The 13,860-nt window shown below is 39.3% G+C and overlaps 1 protein-coding gene across 3 annotated transcripts in view; it reads left to right on the top strand.

Annotated features, from left to right (window-relative positions):
- ST6GALNAC3 (ST6 N-acetylgalactosaminide alpha-2,6-sialyltransferase 3) overlaps nucleotides 1-13,860 on the top strand; it is a 526,758-nt gene that overhangs the window by 17,543 nt on the left and 495,355 nt on the right. Inside the window, exon 2 of one of the 3 annotated variants that reach the window (XR_006221598.1) lies at nucleotides 5,886-6,006. The exons of the other annotated variants lie outside the window; for them this stretch is intronic. The gene's annotated coding sequence lies outside the window, so the exon portion shown is untranslated. Of the gene's footprint in view, nucleotides 1-5,885; nucleotides 6,007-13,860 lie in introns of those variants that run through there. 3 annotated transcript variants of the gene reach the window in all.

Consider the following 13,860-nt stretch of genomic DNA (forward strand, 5'->3'; position numbering starts at 1 on the left):
CATCTACTAGGGATTTTGGATTGTATCCCCTGTGGATAAGGGGGGTGTGACTAGTGTAATTCTCCCAAGTGAGTATTGGAGCTGGGGAATTAAATTCAGATCTGTCTGACTCAAAATGCCCTGCTTTTATTTTAAGTCTGCTCTCCTACTTCTGTAGAGGAGAGAATCATATAGGACTATTGAAATGAACTAAACATAACTATACTTTGAAGGAGCTTATAGAAATGATTTTGATCTGAGTGAAACCAAATATTAAAAAAATCAAAGAATTCTAAGAACACTTTTTTAATTTGGAGAACTTTTAAACTAGTTTACACTTAGGCAGACATTTCATTCCACCTGTTTAGCTCGATTCAGCCCTAGTAAGATTAGTTTCTCTGATGAATGGATACCTGAACAGAATTTCGATGGAGAAGCGTGAGCATTGGGACTGCTGTCCTGCATTCACCTACTGGTCTCTCCTCCACAGTCTCCTCTTCCCTCATCATTCTTTTTTTAATTTTTTTTAACGTTTTATTCATTTTTGAGATAGAGAGAGACAGAGCATGAACGGGGGAGGGTCAGAGAGAGAGGGAGACACAGAATCTGAAACAGGCTCCAGGCTCTGAGCGGTCAGCACAGAGCCCGACGTGGGGCTTGAACTCACGGACCGTGAGATCATGACCTGAGCCGAAGTCGGACGCTCAACCGACTGAGCCATCCAGGCGCCCCGTAGAAGGAACTTTTAAAAATGTATGTAAGTTGATCTCCTTCCCTTGCCTAACCGGTCATGTTTTCGGGAAAAAATTGCAAATAACTTACAAATTATAAGAGGTTAATATCCAAAATATATGAAGAACTCCCACAACTCAATAGCAACAACAACAACAAAAAAATTAGAAAATGGGCAGAGGCTCTGAGTAGACCTTTTTCCAAAGAAGACATACACACGACCAATAGGTACACAAAAAGATACTCAACGTCACTCATCATCATGGGGAGAATGCAAATCAAAACCACAATGAGATATCACCTCACACCTGTTAGAAGGGCTATTATTAAACAGGTGAGGATGTGGAGCAAAGGAACTCTTGTGCACTGTTGGTGGGAATGCAAATTGGTGCAGCCACTGCAGAAAACTGTATGGAGGTTCCTCAAAAATTAAAAATACAACCATCATGTAATCTTAAAATTCCACTTCTGGGTTTTCATCTGAAGAAAATGAAAACACTAACTCAAAAAGATATCTGCACTCCCATTTCACTGCAGCATTATTTACAGTAGCCAAGGCATGGAAACAACCTAAGTGTCCAGTGATGAATAAATTTATAACAGGCTTGCAGTTATAAAATAAATAACTCCTAGGGCTATAATAGACAGCATGATGACTATAGTTAGTAACACTGTATTGCATATTTAAAAGTTGCTAAGAAGATAGATCTTAAAAGTTCTCATCACAAGAAGAATTTGTAACTTTGGTGATGGATTTTAGTTAAAATTTACTTATTGTGATCATTTTGCAATATATACAAATATCAAATCATTATGCTATATATATATGTATATATATATGTATACCTAAGCCTAATATAATGTTGTATATTAATTGTGTCTCAATAAAAAATGCATTTAATATGATCTTGTTTCCTTGCTTAACTGATCAATGGCTTCCCTTTCATTTGAAATAAATTATTTTTATCATGACTCCACAGGCCTGTATGACCTGCCCCTGCCCCCCTCCCCAGCCTCTTCTAAGGCACTTATCCCTGCTATCTCTGCTTTGGCTCCTCTGAGATTTTTTTCCTGGACCTGAAACAACATTTGTGGGGAACAGTGGGCAGTTCTGTGTGGCTCCAGCTTAGGTTGAACTGAGGAGGACTGGTGGGAGATTAGGTAGACTAAGCGGTTTGGACTTGACCTCATCCAAAGAATACCTTCGGAATATTTTGGATGATGGAACACTTTTGAAGCATTTTACGCAGAAGACTAAATGTGCTGGAGCCATTGAGCAGGGGATAGAAAATCCTATTGTCTTATTGACTCTTTACAATGTTCAGAGCCCTTGGATTGGGTCTGGTTATTGTTCTTTGTACTTGGAAATTGTTTGTCCCAATTATGGCAGCCTTAAAGATGACGCAGGCAGAGTTTTTATCAGAGAGTTGTAAGTTAAAGCACGGCAGTGCCATTTCTCTCCCTGGGTGTGGTAGAGTTAGTCACATTTAAAGAACATGTTCCTTGTTGAAGTCAAAGTGCTAGGCTGGGGTCTTGTGTGGGCTCCAGACCACAGTCTGTGTGACTACACTTTAATGAGATTGTGTCATCTATAAAATATGTAAAATCTGGATAAGCAAATATATCAATCCATTTGAAAGTGCTGATAAAAGTAAAATATTCTTGGCAAATAAAGCTAATAATACAGGGATTGACATTTTCATTTAATCAGGGCAAGCCTAAATTTAGAAGTAATCTTTTGAGCTCTCAGATCATTGATGGGGCAGTTCAGGTTCTTTCTGATATGGACGAACACAATGTTTGTAATCTTAAACTGTAATTTTAAGGGTGTGAGATATATCCGGCCCACTGCCTATTAAACGCCTGCTGTTTCCCACCCTTGCCTTGGGGCATGGTTCCTTAGTACTGCCCTTGAGGCAGTAATACTGAGCAATACTGAGCTCCAAACATCAAGCCAAGCACCACATACGTGCATGTCAGCTAAAGCTTCTACAACCCTGTGACTGTTTTGTAAGCCCCCTGTGACTTTGCATGGTTAATGAGGAAATGTAGGTTTAGAGAAGTATGTACAAGTTAAGGGTTTAGAGAAGTTAAGTGAAAGAGATCTAGTCAGCTCAGTTCTTATTGACTCCCCAAATCCATGCTCTTCACCCCAGCCCTGTTCTAGACATGAGGCTGCCCTATAGATAGGTCAGAATGGTAGGTAAGAACAGAAAAAGAGATCTCCTTTCCCATGGACCTTAAATAAAAAACCCATTTTGTGGCCATTCTGTCTGTAGCCCATCTTTCTGTGTTGGGTTTATTTCTCTAATAGAAAAAACGTTGTTTTGCCTAATAGATTTTTTTTTTTTTTAATAATAAGTAGTATAGGCACCAGTCTTTTCTAAACTCAATCAGAATTAAGGAGGTTTTCTATTTAAAGGACCTTGTGGTTAATCCTTTGGTAAAGAATTATTTTGAAATTGAATATTAATGCCTTAGTTATTTTGTTTCATAATTTGACTTAAAAAATAATGGCAAATCAAGCATCTTTTGTTATGTACCAGGTGCTCTATAAGAGCATTTTAAAACATGTTTATTCATTTTGAGAGAGAGAGAGAGAGTGTCTGGATGTGCGCATGTGCACTGTTGACACAGAGCCCAATGTGGAGCTCGAACTCATGAACCATGAGATCATGACCTGAGCCAAAATCAAGGGTTGGACTGAGCCATCTGGGTGCCCCAATAAGAGGATTTTTAAATGCAAGTTTGTAATCCGATCCTCACGACAACCCTGTGATATGGGTGCTATTATTGTGTCCATTTTACGGAGGAGGAAACCGAGATGCAGGAAGACTAGATGAAGGGACGGCTTTGTGACGTCACAATGTGTGATTGCAGGACTGACTGCATGCTTAGAAAGACCTCACACTTGATTTAATTGCTATAGTTGCTGTCTAAAAATTCCTCATAGTTTTGAAGAAGGGGCCCTGCATTTTTATTTTGCACAGGGTCCCCCAAATTACATAGCTGGTCCTGCCTAGGTGAGTTCAGCGAGGAGTGGCAAAACCAGGATTCAAACCCAGACTACCTGGTCTGAAGCTTACACTCCCATATCCCATATTCTTAAAGCAAGCTCCCTCCACCTTCTTTTTCTTTGGACCTGTCTTTAGAGACAGGCAGTTTAACGCATCTTTGTTGAATTGTTTGGATTTGAGTTTTGTTTGTTGGGCCCGGTTATCTGATACACACAATTTCCCAGTTAGGTTGGGAGGAGAGCAGCAGGGAGGATTTGAAGATATGGCAAGAATTGTACATCCTTGCCGTAATGAACAGATCAGAGCCTAAAAATAAAAGAGAACAAAGTGGAAATACCGTAACACATTTGTTTTGTACAACTTTATTAGAAAAAATAGAAAACGACAGCTCCTGTGCATATGAAAGGGAAACAGTCCCCCAACACTGCCTATCTGCATGTGGTGCTCTGTGGATTGGTGACACCTAATTACCACATACAGTTTTATGGACTGTTTTATGAGAAGCTGCTTTTTAGCCTTTCATGGATTGCTATAAAGGGAAATCTAGAAAGACAGGAGAGAATTTACATCATATCACGTTGGCAAAAATCGTCCCTCTGTGGTCTGTGGCTAGAATCGGAGGCAACCCAAGATCCATCTCTTAGCATTTCCTGAGAACTTTCTGTGAAGAGGCAGAGGCCAGCAAAACACTGGAGCTTGGAGGTAGGAGTGAGGATACAGGGCACCCAGAGCTTTCACAGAGGCAGGCATGGGCCCCAGGAGCCCCAGGAAGTCATCTGGACTACATTCAGAGGCGTCTAGAGAGCTCAGGGGAATTCTCTAGAGGTGAGAAAGAGTGTCCAAGATGGAAAACAAAAAGCAAGGAGGCGAGGGAGATTGTGGTCAGGGTGAGCTGCAACTAGATGGTACTGGCCACGGTGTTGGAGATGATGTTGGAAGGAAGGTGGGGACCACATACTGATGAACTTTGTGTGCCAACTTAGGGAGTGTAGGTTTATAGCCCGGTGTGTTAGGGATCACTATGATGATCACAGCTGACATTTATGAGGGTTTAGACACAAGTTATAAATACCCATGCGGTCCCTGGGCACACACATGCCTCACATATAGAGTGATGTAATGTGCACACTCAGTCATCATTGTTGGTGTATGTGGTGACTGAGGACTTTGGAGTCAGTTGGGGTCTTCGCTCTACCAATTACAGCAGGACCTGGGGGCAGGCAGCAAACCATTTTGAACCTTTGTTTCTCTGTCACTAACCTGGGCATAAGAATCATAACTGCTTCACTGTTTGTTGTCATGAACAATATAACGTAAGGCTATATACTTTGTATAAATAATGTTTGTTTACATTTGTCCTTAGTGTAAGAAATTTTATCTACCACTTGTCCTTTTTTCTTCCCTTCCCTTCCCTTCCCTTCCCTTCCCTTCCCTTCCCTTCCCTTCCCTTCCCTCCCCTCCCCTCCCCTCCCCTCCCCTCCCCTCCCCTCCCCTCCCCTCCTCTCCCTTCCCCTCCCCTCCGCTCCTCTTTTCTTTTCTTTTCTTTTCTTTTCTTTTCTTTTCTTTTCTTTTCTTTTGTATCATTTGTGGCAACTTTTATATCATTTCAAAGCTGGGGAGTCAGTTCTTGGCAGACTCTGGCTAATGAGTTGCCTTTTAGGAAGCCTGGGTGATTCATTGCCAGAATGGAAGATGGGCAATGTGTGGAGTTTTCTGGAGGCAGTGGGTCAGACTTGTTAGGAGGTGTGATCCTGGACACATCACTAAACCTGTCTGAGCCAGTTTCCTCCTAGAAGATGAAAACAAAGCTGCTAACTTGCAAGGATTACTGTGAAGAACATTTAATGAGATATTTGATACAAAGTGTTGGCACATAGCAGGCGTTCAATAAATGGTAACTGTTATTATTTTTACTAGTGAAAAGAAATAACATTGTGTAGTGCTGGAAGAGCCCAAGAAGTGTTTATATACTTTCTCCAGTGTCCAATCTTTTTTTCCCCTCCAGGCTGAATGAGACTGGATATTTTGTAAATGTGGTGCAGCCTTTATCACAACACCATCAGACATGCCCTTCTGACACTCGGACAGATGAATCCAAGCATGAACAGCCAAGGGTTGTTGATTGACTTTTCTAACTTTTCATCCCCTCATGTGCAGGGATGGTGCCTACTCTGCCTGGTGAAGTCAGCCCAGAGATCGGAGGACCTGGCACCAGTGGAGGGCTTGGTTACCTAGGCAACACTCACCTATGCTGATGACAAAGGAGCTGTCACCACTGTCTGAGGCATGCATCAGTGTATCCAGTTATGGGGGAGATGGAAAGAAACAATTTTCTCTTGTAATGAGATAGATGCAAGTGTTAATTTCTTTTGAATGACAGCTAATTTCCTGTTTTCAGAGAGCAGGACAAAGCTTAAACTTTAACTTGTGGCTGAAAATACTCAGTTTTTGAACCTGGCAAAGCCTCATAAGAAAAAAACAGCCCTGGTGCTGGACTGTTGTTAGGCTTCCTGTCTTTTCAGAAGCTTATTGCATTTATTTTACTGCTTTGGGGGATTAGAAAATAGTCTCTGAAGGACATTTCTTTAATGACTTGGAATATTAACATGGAAAACTTGCTTGTTGGACAGTACAATGAATACTGTAGCTTTTGTCTCTAATTGGCTACTGTATCCTTCACTCTGTAGTTGGTTTTTTTTTTTTAATGCTTTCTCTGTTGTGAAAGATAATGTACATTAAGAAAAATACACAAAACAATTAGATAGTCCAATGATTTATCATAAGGTGGATATGTTTACAATTGTTACCTCTACTGAGGTGAAGATAGAACATTGCAGGTGTCTGGGAAGCACTCCTCCTCCTCCTTCTCCATGCTTACCTTCTTGCACTTTCCACAAGGAGACAGGCCACTGTCTTGACTTTATAGTGAATAGCAAAGAAATTAGTACTAGAAGTTTTATCATATATATTTCTGAACTCTGTGGTTTAGTTTTATATCTGTTTTGAATTTCACATAGATGGAATCATACAATACTGTTTTATGTTTGGCTTATTTTTTCCTAACTTTTTCTTTTAATCTGAGGTGCTTCCCTATTAAGGTGTATAACTGTCTTTCATTCATTTTACTTGCTGTACTTTATTATACCACAATTGATTTATCTCATTTGACTATTGATGCATATTTGGAGGGTGTTTCTAGCTATTGCGAATAATAATATTATGAACATTCTTGCACATGTCCCTTGGGATACAGATATAGGCATTTCTCTTGGTTGTATACCTAGGAGTGAAATTGCTGGGGCATAGGATATATGTATTTTTACCCTTTGTGGTGTTAAAGGATAAATTCTTTTTTTTTAAATTAAAAAAAAAAATTTTTTTAATGTTTATTTTTGAGACAGAGAGAGACAGAACATGAACGGGGGAGGGTCAGAGAGAGAGGGAGACACAGAATCTGAAGCAGGCTCCAGGCTCTGAGCTGTCAGCACAGAGCCCGAAGCGGGGCTTGAACTCACGGACCGTGAGATCATGACCTGAGCCGAAGTCGGACGCTCAACCGACTGAGCCACCCAGGCGCCCCTCTTTTTTAAAAGTACATCATTACTCTCCTACAAATATAGAATGAACCTGTGTCAAAGATTTCATTTAACTCATTAATTAATGGGGGAATCACTAAGGTATTATAACTGGTTGAAAGAATTGAAAGAACTACACATATCTAGGCAATAGGGATACTGAAATGAATTTACAAGTAAATGCAAAATGAGTCTATCCCCAAGGTAATAATCCATTACATTCCATGAGACAATTCATTTGCATTTCTTTTTTTAATGTTTATTTTTGAGAGAGAGAAAGAGAGAGACAGGGAGAGACAGCACGAGCAGGGGAGGGGCAGAGAGAGAGAGAGGGGGACATACAGAATCTGAAGCAGTCTCCAGGCTCTGAGCTATCAGCACAGTGCCCGACACGGGGCTCAAACTCAGGGACCTGGAGGTCATGACCTGAGCTGAAGTCAGACGTTTAACTGACTGAGCCACCCAGGCACCCCTAGAATTGACTTTTAAAATGTCTCCTTAAGAAATCTTTCATTCCCCTAACTTCTTGAAAACATTCAAGTGTATAATATTAACTTTTAGAAACTGTTATTATTTGGCCTTTGAAATTCAAGCCTAAAAACCATTTAGAATTTATTTTTCTGTATAATGTGAAATAAACTATCAGTCCCCCCCCCCCCCCCCACCCTATTATGGTATGCAGTATCCCCCCACCATTTATTAAACAACTATCCTTCTAGGGGCACCTCAGTGGCTCAGTCAGTTGAGCAACTGACTCTTGATTTTTGGCTCGGGTCATGATCCCAAGGTTGTGGGATCCAGTTTCGCATGGGACTCTGCACTGAGTGGGGAGCCTGCTTAAGATTCTCTCTTGCCCTCTGCACTCTCCCCAACTTGGATGCTCTGTCTCTTTTTCTCTCCAAACAAACAAACAAACAAACAAACAAAAACTGTCCTTCCACTTTTGCTTGGCAGAGACACCTTAGTCACACATCAAGTGTTCATATGTGTTTGGGTCTGTCCCTGGGCCTTTTGTTAAATTCCATTGATCTTTCTGACTATTAATTAATTAATTAATTAATTTTTAAGTAGACTCCGTGCCCAGTGTGAAGCCCAGCGTGGGGCTTGAACTCATGACCCTGAGATCAAGACCTGAGCCGAGATCAAGAGTCAGACGCTTAACCAAATGGCACTTCGCTGTTTGACTATTTTTATACTAATACCACACTATAGTGTTTTTATAATAAATTGCATAACAAGTTTTTATCTCTGGTAGAGCCAGTTCTTCCACCATGTTGTTGTTGTTCTTCTTTTTTTTTTTTTTTTTAATGTTTATTTATTTTTGAGACAGAGAGAGACAGAGCATGAACGGGGGAGGGTCAGAGAGAGAGGGAGACACAGAATCTGAAGCAGGCTCCAGGCTCTGAGCTGTCAGCACAGAGCCCAACCCGGGGCTCAAACTCACGGACCACGAGATCATGACCTGAGCCGAAGTTGGACGCTCAACCGACTGAGCCACCCAGGCGCCCCCATGTTGTTCTTCTTGAAGGCTGTTCTAGCTCTTTATATTTTCTTGTGAAGTTTAAAATTAGTGTATCAAACTCCACAATAACTGTGGAATTTTATTTGTGATTTTTAAGGCTGCATTGGATCCCCAGAAATTTCACTCCTAGGTATTTATCCAAGAGAATGAAAGCATATGTTCATAAAAAGAGTTGTACTTGAATGTTTATAGCACTTTATTCATAATTACTCCAAACTGGAAAGAACCAATATGTTTATACAATGTCAAATTACTAAGCAATGAAAAGGAATGAACTACTGATACACCCCATAATGTGGGTGAATCTCAAAAACATTATGTTGAGCAAAAGAACCCAGGCACAAAAGAATATATACTGTGGGACTCCATTTATAAGAAGTTTTATAATAATCCCGACTACTCTATAGTGATAAATATCAAACCAGTGGTTGACTGGAGTAGGGGGTAGAGGAGATGGGGAGGCATTTGGGTATTGATTGGGGTGGTGATTACAGAGTTCATAAAAAAAAAGTGTGTATTTGATTGTAATGTATACTTTAGTAAGGTTTTTTTTATTTGTCTTTTTAAAATTTATTTTTGTTTTGTTTTTGTTTTTTAAGACTCCATTAACCCTATAGATCTTTTTTGGAAAAACTGACATTTTCACAAATTGAATCTTTCAATCTACAAATGTGGCATATAGCTTCAAGTGGTACTGCCTTTAAATTCTCTGAATAATATTCTATTCTGCATGGATATTTTTCATATCTATTTAAATATGTAGATTTTTTTTACCATTTAATTTAATTTATTTTTTAAATTTACATCCAAATTAGTTAGCATATAGTGCAACAATGATTTCAGGAGTAGATTCCTTAATGCCTCTTACCCATTTAGCCCATCCCCCCTCCCACAATCCCTCCAGTAACCCTCTGTTTGTTTTCCATATTTAAGAATCTCTTATGTTTTGTCTCCCTCCCTGTTTTTATATTCTTTTTGCTTCCCTTCCCTTATGTTCATCTGTTCTGTGTCTTACAGTCCTCATATGAGTGAAGTCATATGATTTTTGTCTTTCTCTGACTAATTTCGCTTTGCATCATACCCTCTAGTTCCATCCATGTCATTGCAAATGGCAAGATTTCATTCTTTTTGATTGCCAAGTAATACTCTATTGTATATATATATACCACATCTTCTTTATCCATTCATCCATCGATGGACATTTGGGCTCTTTCCATACTTTGGCTATTGTTGATAGTGCTGCTATAAACATTGGGTGCATGTGGCCCTTGGAAACAGCATACCTGTATCCCTTGGATACAGATCATGATCTCACAGCTCATGGGTTCGAGCCCTGCATCAGGCTCTGTGCTTACAGCTTGGAGCCTGGAGCCTGCTTCAGATTCTGTGTCTACCCCCCTCTCTCTCTGCCCCTCCCCCCCCACCAAAACAAATAAACATTAAAAAAATTAAAAATAAATTTTCAAGGTTATTGGCATAAATTTGTTCATAATATCTTATATGTTTAATGTCTGTATGATCTGAGAGATGTCTCCTTTTAAAATTTCTGACATTGGTTTTTCCTCATTACTATTCCAAGGGTTTATCAGTTTTATTAATCATTTTAACACCTTCCTAGTTGATCCTCTTATGTTTGCTTTTTCTTCACTCTTTTCTGCTCTTATTTTTGTCCACTTCCTTTCTTCTACTTATTTGTTTTAAATTTGTTGATTGTTAAAAATGGTCTCTTAAAATGGGGTGCTAAGTTTATTGGTTGTCAGTTTCAATCGTATTTCAATAAAGTATTTTTTTTTTAAATTTTTTAAAATGTTTATTTCTGAGACAGAGAGAGACAGAGCATGAGTGGGGGAGGGGCACAGAGAGAGGGAGACACAGAATCAGAAGCAGGCTCCAGGCTCTGAGCTGTCAGCACAGAGCCTGACGCCGGGCTCTAACTCACAAACTGGGAGATCATGACCTGAGCGGAAGTTGGTCACTCAACTGACTAAGCTACCTGGGGGCCCCTCAGTAAAGTATTTAAATAATAAGTTTACCTTTAAGCACTATTTTCTTTGCATCCTAAATTAAAAAAAATTTTTTCAATATTTATTTTTGGGAGCAAGAGAAAGAGAGAGTGCATGTGCTTGCGAGGGGGCGAGGGGCAGAGAGAGAGGGAGACATAGAATCTGAAGCAGGCTCCAGGCTCTAGGCTCCAAGCTGTCAGCACAGAGCTCAGCATGGGCTGTTCTCAGGAACGGTGAGATCATGACCTGAGCCAAAGTCGGACGCTTAACCATCTGTGCCACCCAGGTGCCTCGCATCCTGTAATTTTATATGAAATCATTTTGTTATCATTCAGTTAAGAGTATTTTCTAATTTCTACTGGGGATTTTCTAGCTACCATTTCATTATTGATTTTTAGCTTCCTTGCATTATGAGCAAAGAACACACTCTGATTTATGTACTTTAAAATATGTTGAGGGGCACTTAGATGGTCCTGTTGGTTAAGTATCCAACTCTTGATTTTAGCTCAGGTCATGATCCATCCCACTGTCATGAGATAGAGAGCCCTACTTTGGGCTCCACACTGGGCATGGAGCCTGCTTAATGTTCTTTCTTTCCCTCTCTTTTTGCCCCTCTCCTGTTTGTGCATGCTCTCTCCCTTTCTCTCTATGTCTCTCTCTCTCTCTCTCTCAAAAGAAAAAAAAATGTTGAGACTCATTTGGTTCCATAGTATGTGGCCCATTTTTTGTACATGCTTGCTAAGTGCTTGAAAATAGCGTGTATTCTCTAGTTGATTGATGCGAAGTTCTGTATATTTATGTGGTCAAATTTGCTGTTTATGTTTTTCAGGTTTTCTATATGCTTACTGATTTCTTTTGTCTCGTTCTATAGATTTCTGAGAAAAGTGTGTTCCAATTCCATACTGTGATTATAGATTTGTATTTTTCTTCTTGTGTTTTTTTTCAATGTTGGCTTTACATAATTAGGAACTATATTGGAGAAATTTGCAGTTTGGAATTGTTATATCTTCCTGATGAATTGAAACCTTTGAATATTACAAAGTGACTCTCCATACAACTAATAAGAATTTTTGCCATAAGTAATAAAACAACACCAGCTTTCTTTTGGTTATTATTTGCCTAGTATATCTTTTTTAAAAATCCTCTTGGTTCTCACATTTATATATTCTTATGTTTTAGATGTATCTTTTGTATATAACATAATCTTGGGCTTGACAAGTTTTATCTTTTTTTTTTTTTTTTTTTCTAGAGAGAGAACAGAGAGAGCAGGAGTGGGGCAGAAGCAGAGAGGGAGAAGGAGAGAGAGAATCTTAACCAAGCCCACATTCAGCACGGAGACCAACACAGGGCTTGATCTCATGACTGTGAGATCAGAACCTGAGCAGAAATCAAGAGTCAGATGCTCAAATGACTCAGCCCCTCAGGCGCCCCAACTTAGTTCACTGACTTTTAATGTAATTACACACATAGCTGGGTTGAAATTTACTGTCATATTAAATGCTTCTTTTTAGACCCGCATATTCCATGTTCCTATTTTTTCCCTCTTCTTCTGAACTGAGTTTGTTTTATTTACCATTCCACTTTTTCTCTCTATTAGCATGGGAGTTTTATTTTTTTATATTATTATTTTGATGGTTACATTAAATATTTTAGTATGTGTCCTTGATTTAGGTCTATAAACACTTTAGTACCATTGATGTCTCTCTTGACTTGTCTGTCGTTTTTATTTCACTTGTGTACATTAAAAAAATTTTTTTTTGATGTTTATTTATTTTTGACAGAGAAATAGAGCGTAAGCGGGGGTGGGGCAGAGAGAAAGGGAGACATGGAATCTGAAACAGGCTCCAGGCTCTGCACTGTCAGCACAGAGCCTGATGGGGGCTCAAACTCCCAACCTGTGGGATCATGACCTGAGCTGAAGTCGGACGCTTAACTGACTGAGCCACTCAGGTGCCCCATGCTTCTATACGTTTTAGATGCCCAGGATACTATTCTTGTTTTACACAATCCTGATTTGTTTCGATTTACTTATATATTCATCCTGTTCTTTTGCTCTTCATTTATCCTTTTATTGCTGATTTTCCATGTGGGATTACTTTCTTTTGGCTGAAGAACAAATACCCTTTAGTGTTTCCTTTATTGTAGGTCTGCTGGTGACAAATTCTCTCAATTTTTGTCTGTCTGGAATGTCTTTATTTCACCATAATTCCTAAGGATAATTTCTCTGGGCGTAGAATTCCACACTGTCACTGTGTTCTTTGAGCACTTTAAAGATATTTACTTACTTCTGGCTTCTCTTGTTTCTGTTTATAAGTTAGCTGAAAGTCTAGTTTTTGTTCCTTTTCTCCTCCCTTTGGCTGATTTTAAGTTTTATTCTTTGGGGGTTTTGCAGTCTTATCTTAGTGTGCCCAGATGAAGTTTTCTTATTATGAATCCTGCTCAAGATGTCTGGGGCTCCTTGTCTTAGCTCCTTCTAAGGCCGGCTGTTCTTTTTCAGTTCTGGAAAGTTTGCAACTGTTATCTTGTCACATATTGCTTTGCCCCATTCATTCTTCTTTCTTCCTTGGGCTATAATTACTTGTATTTACTTTATTAATTATGTGGGCTTAATTCCTTTCTCACTATGTTCTGTAATGTATCTTTTCCTGTATTTTCCATTCTTTTGTCTTTTTGTGCTTCACTCTAATTGTTTTCTTGTAATTCCCACTTCAGCTGTATCTATTCTTCTAGACTTAAATTCATTCATTAAGTTATTAATTGTAGTTAATATATATATTTTTATGTCTGAACTTTCAATTTGAGTCTCTTTCTTGAGTTTCCTGTTTATCTTAATTTCCTAGGGCATTTGTAGTAATTTCCTAAATTACTAGAAACTGGATGACCTAAAACAACAGAAACTTATTCTCTCATAGTTTTGGAGTCTTAGGCCTGAAATTAAGGTGTCAGCAGGGCCACAGTCCCTCTGGAAGCTCTTGAGAAGAATCTAATCCTTGCCTCTTCCAGCCTTGTCTTGTGGCCACATCCCTCTCTGC

This window comes from Panthera tigris, chromosome C1 (genome assembly GCF_018350195.1).
Source record: "Panthera tigris isolate Pti1 chromosome C1, P.tigris_Pti1_mat1.1, whole genome shotgun sequence".
Lineage (NCBI taxonomy): Eukaryota > Metazoa > Chordata > Mammalia > Carnivora > Felidae > Panthera > Panthera tigris.